The 11,242-nt window shown below is 31.0% G+C and overlaps 1 long non-coding RNA gene across 1 annotated transcript; it reads left to right on the forward strand.

The window, feature by feature from the left end:
- Positions 1-454: 454 nt before the first annotated feature.
- Positions 455-2,502, forward strand: LOC148236779 (uncharacterized). The gene is made up of 2 exons (XR_015809038.1): positions 455-931; positions 1,623-2,502. It is a non-coding gene; the product is annotated as an uncharacterized LOC148236779 (long non-coding RNA).
- The last annotated feature ends 8,740 nt before the right edge of the window (positions 2,503-11,242 follow it).

The following is an 11,242-nucleotide window of genomic DNA, read 5'->3' on the forward strand; positions in this document are numbered from 1 at the left end:
AATCTTTGAGGCTGTGAGTCTGAACGTGCTTTTTCAGCAGCAGGCTGCTTAGGAACCAAAATCAGATCAAGGCTAAATGATAAAACACTAGATGCTTTGATGTTACTTCGTGAGTTTTATTCAAAATAATGTTTTCAATTAATTGTGTCTATGGATGTACATACCTATGTGCATACATTGTCAAAAGTTCATTTTTTTCTTCTCAAATAAATATATAAGACCTTCCCTTTTTTTATTTTTATTATATTATTTTTTATTTTAAGTCCAAGACTAAAATTATACGTACTTTATACATTGTACGTTATAAAAAACAGATGTAAAAATATATTGTATTATTCATTTTAAATTATTTTTATCGATAAAATAGCATGAAAATTATCCCGGGACTGGTCCCGGGATCCCGGGATCGACTAATTGCAATACCGAAATCACGGGATCAAAATTTTGGCCCGGGATTGGAATCCCTAACTACAATGTATTGATGTAATCCTAGCGAAACCATTATGACTCAAAATTATTGTAAAAAATTGATAAAATTAATAAATAACAGCCTCTACTGGCCCTCACACTGGACAATCAAAAAGGTCCAATTCTCTTGCACGACAATGCGCAACTACAAAGGTAGAATGAGTGGTTATGAAATATTACCTCATACACCATATTGACCATAAATCTCGCCAACGGAACTTGGTTGCCGTTGGAAGCATTTTTTTTTACTGAACTTTGCCAAAAGCCGGTAACTTGTTTTAATAATAAATATAAAAAGGAAAAAAAAGTAATTAAAAATTTAAGTAATTTGGTTGATATTCCTGCATTCTGGTAAAAATAATTAATAAAGGGTTGTGCGATTGACAAATAATACTTGACAAGAACGTGGCACAGGGGTTGTGTTTAATACTGACACGTATGTTGAAATGTGTGTATGTGTATAGTGCTAGACACCCAAGAATGCCGATTGCATTAGTGTGCGTCACCGGGTGATTAAAAAATGTTTACATTTTTTGTTATTAATTAATTTTGTGTTTGTTTTTTTAGTATTATTATTTACAAATTTTTTAGTATTTTTTTACAAATCCTAGTTTTTTTCGGAGAACCTAAAGCCGCACGTGTTCCGTTATTTTTAAATTCCCGAACAATTGCTTGTATCCTTCTGACCGACAGCTTTGTCGCTTCGGCTACCTGGTCCATAATAGGTACAACCTAAAAATACACATATTGCTTTATTTACAAATATTTTGACTAGTGTATTATTTTAAAAATAATTACCGAATCGTTGCTTTCATACAGCTTTTTTAAATATGTATACAAATTTAAAACAACTTATTTTGTTTGCCCCGATAATGGTCTTCCTCTTCCTAATTTACTATACTCCGACATCTCGTTAGTTGGTGAACACCGTGTATTTCACAAACTAAACAAACAACCGTTCCGCTCCTTACCAAATCAACTACTGACTTTGCCCATTTATCCCCGATGATGTCATTTTAACCAATCCTGTGCTAGAGCTGACCAATCAGAGCTCAATGCATTTACTAATTCTTTTACAGGAACCAATAAGTTGACAGATTCACAGATACACTAGTACTAATGCAATCGGCATTCTTGGGTGTCTAGCACTATAGCTATGTATTGAGTTGATGTATTATATAAAAAACACGTTTATATAAAAGCCATCATGCTGCATTGGGACAACCTGTCAACCCATGATGAGGCTAAATATCATATACTCACTTTACAGACATATTATACCTAGTTATATATTTTTTTTTCTGATTTTTTTGCTTGTGATATTGAGGCATAAAATTGATCATGAGAGAAGTATTACTCTCTCATTAAAATTCCGGTCACATTGAGTGACTGTCCTGCAATAGGCAAAACAAATTTGACATGAAAAGACGTTAAAATTCTGGGATTAAATGCATTCTCGTATTTCAATTTTTTAGTTGGGATAGTATATATAGTTACATATTTTTTGTAGATCCAAAATCCTCAGTAGTGTAATCGGGCTACCAACTATGTTGGTTCATGAGATAATCAATCCATTAGATAACTAATAGCTTATTCTTTGTTCATTATATTAAATTAAACTAACCTTATCTGGCATAATTTTCTGAAACGAAAAATGTATTTCATCTACTTTTAGATTTATGAGTATAATAGTATTAAACTATTCGTTAAGTATTATGTTCCATAAACAATAAGGAATATGTGCTGGAAAATCCATTACTAAATCTATAATATATTGTTGTAATTCCAATAATTAAGTACATTATTAATATTACTTTAATGAAACAAACTTTGAGAACTATAGTACAGAAACAGCCAATTTAGTATAAGTATATCCTATCAAATATGAATCCGATTCAATATATAATCGGTTCGATTTTTTTAGATGACCGAAGGAGCTAAGATATCATTTTAACTTTCGCTCAACGTACGCAAGACTGCAGAATCAAAGGTGTTTTACAATATAATAATAGTGTTCGTGGGATATTTTACAACGGTAGTTGAATACTGCAATTTAATGTATAGTATATAATTTATTATATGTATCGCATGTAACAATTGCACGAAATGCATTTTCTTTACGTCTTGCAATATTTTTATTAAAATTTATTATACGTATTAGATTTAATGAACTAAATTTTTTAATAGTAAATTTCTCACTATGCAAAAGTAATTGAAACTTCTTTAAAAATGCATTGGATGTGTTTTTGTGTATTATTATATAATAATGATTATATTTTTCCAAGTTCTAATTGAAAATCAATTCAGACGTCTTAATAACTATACGTCACGAAGCAGATGTGTTAACACTTGTTAAATCGCGTAAACGCTTGTAAAATCATGTTAAAACTAGTTAAAACGTGTCAATAATGAAATGTTTTTCAATACTAACTTAAAAGCGTTGTTTAGTTGTCCAATTAGAATTAAACTGCGTTAAAAATGTTTATAGCAGTTTTCTAGCTGTATGTCTCAATTTTATTCAACTTTATTATCTTAGTGAAATAATGTTTACGCTCTGTTACATACTGATTAAATTATGAGTTGCTCATATTTTTATTTATTTAGTGTAATTACAAATCAAGCAACGTTATTGGGACTATAGTGGATTTTGTTATCCGATGGTATCCGATAAAAGATGAAATTTCAATTCAAATCGATTAAAAACTGTAGAAAGTAAACAAGCTTACTTTATACATACGATATGCGTTTAAAACAGATTTGTATTAAACGCATATTGGTCATAAAATACATTAGCGCTTGTTTTCCGGCACATATAGGTATTTTGAATGTTCCGTTCGTGACACCGAAACATAAAATTGACCATGAGAGAAACGTTATTATTGAATCCCTATCAACTTCAACAATCTGCGTCATAGGCAAATAAAGCCGCTTCAAGCGAAAAGGCGAATAATAAATGATTATGTAATATTAAAATGTGAAAAATGCCTTCATTATAAACAGCGTTACGCTATAGTCTAAAACTATACATGGATAAACTCTACCATATGATGGCTATTTGTTTGTTTTAAGAATTAATAATAAATATTTGAAAAAAAATAAAAATTTAAAAAAAAGTTTAGGATCCCTGCATTCTAATAAATAAATGAAACATGGGTTGTGCCATTAACTAATAATGCTTGATGAAAACGTGGCACCGATGTTGTGTCACCGGACAGTAACTGTTGGCGGAACGATTATTCCAGCCGTAGCACATATGTTGTGCTATCGACTTATATGAATTTCTTTAGCAGCATAAGAGGTCTACGAGCATTAAGCATTGAGTGTTATATGTTAATGTTATATAGTGTGTTAAAGTTTTGAATTCAATACATTTAAAAACTAAATTGGTTAACTGGGTGCTTCTTATTTGGTCATTATATTGTTGATTGAATAAAATGAACGCGCTACAACTGACATCATCATATCGATTATTTCGTAGTTTTTTTACTTGGATAACAAAATTAATTACGTTACGAAAAATGATAATTGTGGGAATTCGGAATGCTGTATAGTCCCCATCTAAGATGTCAACGCTCATCATCGTTGTGTTAGAAATAAACGTGTACGCATGCATGCATACATATACAGGGCTGTTTTAAGGGGACACGGTCAATTGGGCGACGGCGATTGGGCGACGGTCAAATGGGCGATTCAAAATGGGCGACGGACAAATGGGCGATGGCCTTTTGGGCGACGGTCTTTTGGGCGATACAATAATAATGCATTACAAATAAATGTGTAGCAAATCATGATCCTATAATTAATTAAATAATTTACATAATTTAATACATATTAAAATATATATATACATATACGTACATACGAAAATATAAGTAATATTTTTTATAATAGAATTAAAAGATGAAAACATTATACGGTCTAAACAAAATATAATATACCTACATAAGATATAGTATGTATATATTTACTTATCATTTGTGCTTATTTAATCATAAAATATCACTTTAACAGTTTGATTTTTTTCATTCAAGAATTTAAGAGAGTTACCCGATATCATAAAACACTTAAAGCACACGGCTTAAGTCGGTAATTTTATTATAAATACCTACCTGATAAATGTTCTTAGTGGGCCCTTACGCGAATTTTTTTTATGTTTTGAGCCTTGGAAACTACTGTGAGAACAAGCTTTTGGAATTTCCAAAAATCGCATATTTTTCAGTTATCTATTTTAAATTAGATAGGATAGGTATATAAAAATATAATAACACAGAACTAGCGCTGATAAGTGTTTATCGTGGATTTTACCCTTTACGAGATTTTTTTATGTTTTGAGACTTATAAATTACTGTGAGAACAATCTTTTGGAATGGAATTTCCAAAAATCGCATATTTTACCGTTATCTATTTTAAACTGGATAGAGTGGTTATATATAAATATAATAAGCTAGAACTAGCGCTGATAAATGTTTATCGTGGATTTTGCCCTTCCCGCGATTTTTTTTATGTTTTGAGCCTTGGAAATTAGTGTGAGAATAAACTTTGGGATTTCACAAAAATCGCATATTTTACAGTTATCTATTTAAAATTAGATAGGGTAGTTATATATAAATATAAAAACCCATAACTAGCGCTCAGTATACTTTTGAATTTTGACTGAAAACATTCGAAAAAAGTTTCGTTGCGTCTTTGAAAATTATTTTTGTCGTGGTTTTAAAACACTTTGTCACAGTGTCATTGTGTTTTTGGTAAAAAATTCAGTACAGCAAGAAAATAAGTATGTGTCTTTATATTCACATGTGGGTTATATTATATGTGTTATTTATAGATAATTGTTTTTTATAGATTATTGTTGAGAGCGACTAATTTGAGTTACCACATTTTATATTCTTTATAAATGGATAATTCAGACATATTAAGTCAAAAAGACAAGGAAAAATATTTTTGGAATGGATATCTTTATGAAAGGAATAGATCAAAAAATTTTTATAAAAGTTTTGAGGTACAATAGAAAAAATATCATAGAATATTTACATGGTATTGCATATAATTATAATATGAATTAATAATTTGAAAATAAAATTGTTTTTCATTTAATATACATTTTTGTTTTAATGTATATTTTATTTATATTCAAAATAAAGCAAAGCGTGCAAGTTTTTTTTAATTTCTGTCGCCCATATGACCGTCGCCCAATTGACCGGAATCGCCCATTTGTCCGTCGCCCAATTGTCGCGTACCGGTTTTAAGAGTAGGGTGGCCATACGTAACAGGAGTAATGATAAATAAATCAAACGTATATCCGTATCGTGTGCTTTAAAGCTATTAGTATGGGGACGTAAACCTAAACTTGCCATTTCTTTCTCAATTATGAATAATAATGAAATGGATAGCTCTCAAACTGACTGCGTTAACGCAAATATATTAGAGGTAAAAACTTATTTTTTGGCATGTCTCTAAAGTACAATGACTGAGAGTTTTATTAGTAGATCTTAAACGGTACGCGACAATTGGGCGACGGACAAATGGGCGATTCTGGTCAATTGGGCGACGGTCAATTGGGCGATGGTTATTTGGGCGACGGTCATATGGGCGACAGAAATTTAAAAAAACTTGCACGCTTTGCTTTATTGTGAATATTAATAAAATATACATTAAAACGAAAATGTATATTAAATGAAAAACAGTTTTATTTGCAAATTATTAACTCATATTATAATTATATGCAATACCACGTAAATATTCTATGATATTTTTCTATTGTACCTCAAAACTTTTATAAAAATTCTTTGGTCTATTCTTTTCATAAATATATCCATTACAAAAATATTTTTCCTTGTCTTTTTGACCTAATATGTCTGAATTATCCATTTATGAAGAATATTAACTGTGGTAACTCAAATTAGTCGCTCTCAACAATGATCTATAAAAAAAATTATCTATAAATAACACATAAAATATAACCCACATGTGAATATAAAGAAACATACTTATTTTCTTGCTGTACTGAATTTTTTACCAAAAACACAATGACACTGTGACAAAGTGTTTTAAAACCACGACAAAAATAATTTTCAAAGACGCAACGAAACTTTTTGCGAATGTTTTCAGTCAAAATTCAAAAGTATACTGAGCGCTAGTTATTGGTTTTTATATTTATATATAGCTACCCTATCTAATTTTAAATAGATAACTGTAAAATATGCGATTTTTGTGAATTCCCAAAGCTTATTCTCTCACTAATTTCCAAGGCGCAAAACATAAAAAAAATTCGCGGAAAGGGCAAAATCCACGATAAACATTTATCAGCGCTAGTTCTAGGTTATTATATTTATATATAACCACCCTATCCAGTTTAAAATAGATAACGGTAAAATATGCGATTTTTGGAAATTACAAAAGATTGTTCTCACAGTAATTTACAAGTCTCAAAACATAAAAAATCGCGTAAAGGGCAAAATCCACGATAAACACTTATCAGCGCTAGTTCTGTGTTATTATATTTATATATAACTATCCTATCTAATTTAAAATAGATAACTGTAAAATATGCGATTTTCGGAAATTCCAAAAGTTTGTTCTCACAGTAGTTTCCAAGGCTCAAAACATAAAAAAAATTCGCGTAAGGGCCCACTAAGAACATTTATCAGGTAGGTATTTATAATAAAATTACCGACTTAAGCCGTGTGCTTTAAGTGTTTTATGATATCGGGTAACTCTCTCAAATTCTTGAATAAAAAAATCAAACTGTTTAAGTGATATTTTATGATTAAATAAGCACAAATAGGTAGGTATATTATATTTTGTTTAGACCGAATAATGTTTTCATCTTTTAATTCTATTCTAAAAAATATTAATTATATTTTCGTATGTACGTATATGTATATATATATTTTAATATGTATTAAATTATGTAAATTATTTAATTAATTATAAGATCATGATTTGCAACACATTTATTTGTAATGCATTATTATTGTATTGCCCAAAAGACCGTCGCCCAAAAGACCATCGCCCATTTGTCCGTCGCCCATTTTGAATCGCCCATTTGACCGTCGCCCAATCGCCGTCGCCCAATTGACCGTGTCCCATCTTAAACAATCCTAAAAAGCTTATCAACGACACACGAAATAACAACCTCAAATTGGTGGCATCGGTGAGTTTCATCGAGACCCGCCAATTTATAATAACTATTATATAAAGTGACTCGATCATTCACTCGCCTTTTATCAATATTTACTGATAAAATTTTGAACAGATAGATTTTTCTTCGACATTAGCAACTGTGTTACAAATATCGCTTTATATTAAGCTGATCATTATGCGTCATACGAAGTACGAAGAAAAATTGAATTAAATTTTTACCAATTGCTCGCCATTTCTTTTCTACAATATGATTCATAATTTATAATTCAGTTATTGTATGTTTTCTACCAACATCCTTAATGACACCATCTTATTGGCGTTAGTCCTAGTAATAAATATTATAAACAGCAAAGGCAAAGCCAACCACCGTTACTCACAAACAACAACCTCACAGTAATTCTCGAGTCCCGCTTTCGCTCCTAGTGCCAATAAAAACGCTTTCATAGTCTCGCGCGCCAATAAATTCTTGCACACATGTAGGTCTACTATTGTCGACTGAATACTACCGACAATGGTTCTCCATCTTTGAAAGGCCTCGCGTATCCTTGACGGCCGTAAGTCGGTCACACTACACGGGTCCCTCCTGAGCACCTCTCGGCACGCCGTGTGTTGTCCGGCAAAGAGTATGCGGCGCACACAAACTCCATTATGTAATGGAACATAGCGTGACGGTACAGCGTTCGCGAATAATCAATACCACCTACATACGTACTGTGCCGGACGATCCGGCTGATGCAGTATGCAGAATTTGCAGCGGACCGGTCCGGCTGCTGCTGCGGTACGCACTCACGCATACCGCTACTCTACACGCGCGCCTAACATGTCTGCCTATCCAGCGATTCCGGGGTTTGATTGATATCCGATGCGAAAATATTTGAGGTTACTATATAAAAATAGCTATACTTACTAAGTAATATAAATCCTTTGATGTAATCATTCTACTACTGACACTAAGCTATACCCATCATATAATATATGTATATGTATATAGCATTTAAAATACTAGATTTGAATATATCTGATCTCACGCACCAGATTTTTGATAATCTGATAACAGTTGTTTATGCGTATGAAATATACTTCAATATAATCACGAGAAAATATCAGCGGTTCCCAGATTATTTAAAATGAAACGCGGATTTTTTTAAGAAAATCAGAATAATAACACTTTTTTTGTAGTTTTTAAAAATTTAGTTTGATTGTGGATAAATCTGAAATTATATCCAACTTGTTCCAATATTTTTCTTTTGTAGCTGTGGAGAGTAAAAATTAGCTTTCAAGTCAATGGTACAAAAAGAAGCGAGCAACAATTTACCTCTTTGATTAATATTCTTATTTTACATAACACCAAACTTTGTTCAATGAAACTTTATTTTATTTAACTTGTATGAAGTAGGTTAATAATGCTATTCTAAAGAATAAATATCTTCTGATTTATTTTTAATAATGAAATAATTGTAGTTCCAATAATTATTATTTTGATATATAGATCCTAAAAAATTATTTTTTGCTATGAAAATATTTATATTTTTGCCCTAAGGGGAAAGATATTTTGCAACAGCCATAAAGTTTTAATGTGAAACAGCAAATATTTATGTTAACTACTGACATAATTTTGTATACTTTTCCTCTACTATAGCTAAAATGTATTTTAAAGATAAAGGAATGTTTCGAGGGCTTAATAGTATGATTTTTTTACATATATGTGATGAAAAAAATAATTTCTTGTGAATAATCTTGATATATCCATAACTACATGAAAATACCTGACTCGATCGATAGTATTTCTTCACGATTATTATTATTCAACTCAATAAGAAATAGAGGCTTATTGACAAACATCAGGAACCTTGAGATCAAAAGAACGCGCTGCCAATAAAAAATTACATTCATTCTTTTTTATTTATTAGAAATCTGGCAATCATGATTTAACAGGTTTCTCCAATGCATCATGGCTGCTTTTATACAATAAATCTAAGCATTTCATACATATACACACATGCTTGATGTTTTGTAAAATGAACACCACATACTTACGGCTTGGAAAAAATAAAGTAAAGCGCATCAAGCAGCTCCTCATCGCCAAAAGCATCGATCGCTGACGTTCTGACCACAATGATTAAGAATAAGGGACACAATCGCAACTATCGAGGGCACCCTAGAGCCCCCGATAGTTACGATTGTGTCCCTTATTCTTTCAAAAACTACATTGTGTCCCTGTAGTTTTTGTGCTTAAAACACTTCCGCCAAAACTATATGGGAATTCCGCTGGGCAATAAAGTCTGGAAAATGTAATAATGAAGTACTTCTGAATGGTCGCCGGTTGTCAGTCGACAACCTCAATGACTCCAGGTATTTTTATAAAGACAGCGCATTTCCAGGGCATCACCATTTAATAAGTATGTCATCGATAAACAGAAGAAAAATCAGAGGATGATATCTCTATGATACTAAAACTATTTTTAAATACTTGAGCCTAGTGCTTCTTGAAAACAATTTTTGGCATTCAAATACATCCGACATTAATAGCTTACAAGAAATCATGCATATTTCCAAGCACCTGACACGGATTCACCCTTTTTTATGCATCGGTTGTTTTATGTTAAAAAATAATCGTAAAAATTTAATTTTTACTAAGAAAAGATTGAAAATTCTTGGGGAAAATGTCAAATCAAGAATTCCCATTTCTCGAGAATTTTTTTGATAAAGGTCGAAAGTGTTTGAATTGAAAAACATTGCTTAAAATTTTCTCAACTACTCTGATTTACTTTGGTAATCTAAGAACTATATTAATAATCAGATAAAAAATCCCGCTCTGCGTGGAAATTGTCAGATTGTAAAAATGTATGGGGGCTTTCAACAGAGTTACGCCATAAATTTGCCTTTCAGCAAACTTTTTTTTTTAATAATCCAAAGAGATTTTTATCTGGTTCAAAATATCAAAAAATGTAAAGTAGCAACATCTGTTATTGATTATTTTTTCTACATTGCACTCAAATAATTTTTAATATGTTATTGATCTACTTAGTATTATGGTGTCGGCAATAAATTAACGTATCCTTTTTTTGTATGAGTTCAAATTGAAGCATAATCCACTAGAAGAACCAATAATGGATTTGGCGAGGGTACTGTTAGTCAGAGAACTGTAAGCATTGATTCGGGAAATCTTGTAGTGGCGATATTAACATTGAAAATGAGCCCAGTGAAAGATCTCTATCTGCTTTTTATGAAGAATGATTAAGGAACATTACTGAAGCTAATCAGCAAATAAATTATTTTACGGGATCTTCTGTTTTCTTATAGTAAATAAACAATGTTAAGAAATTAAAAAGAAAATAACTTACATTTGCTTGTTATATATTATATACGTATATAGATATATGTATAATGTATATATATTAATGTCAACTTACATTAATGTAGGAATAAAGAACTAGTTTAACACAATTTTTGGAGCTGTTTTTCAGTTATGAAGACTAAACCTACTTTTTACCTATAAGTAAGTCTTTTGAATAAAGAGCAGGTGTCATATTATTATTCACAAATTAATTTTATTATTGCATATTTTTCATGACTCGTGTCTGGCTTCAAATAAAACTTCCAGTAGCGAAAATTGCCTTCTCAATCAGGT

The sequence above is a fragment of the Plectrocnemia conspersa genome, unplaced genomic scaffold (genome assembly GCF_051122295.1).
Source record: "Plectrocnemia conspersa isolate PC_06_02 unplaced genomic scaffold, ASM5112229v1 ptg000003l, whole genome shotgun sequence".
NCBI lineage: Eukaryota > Metazoa > Arthropoda > Insecta > Trichoptera > Polycentropodidae > Plectrocnemia > Plectrocnemia conspersa.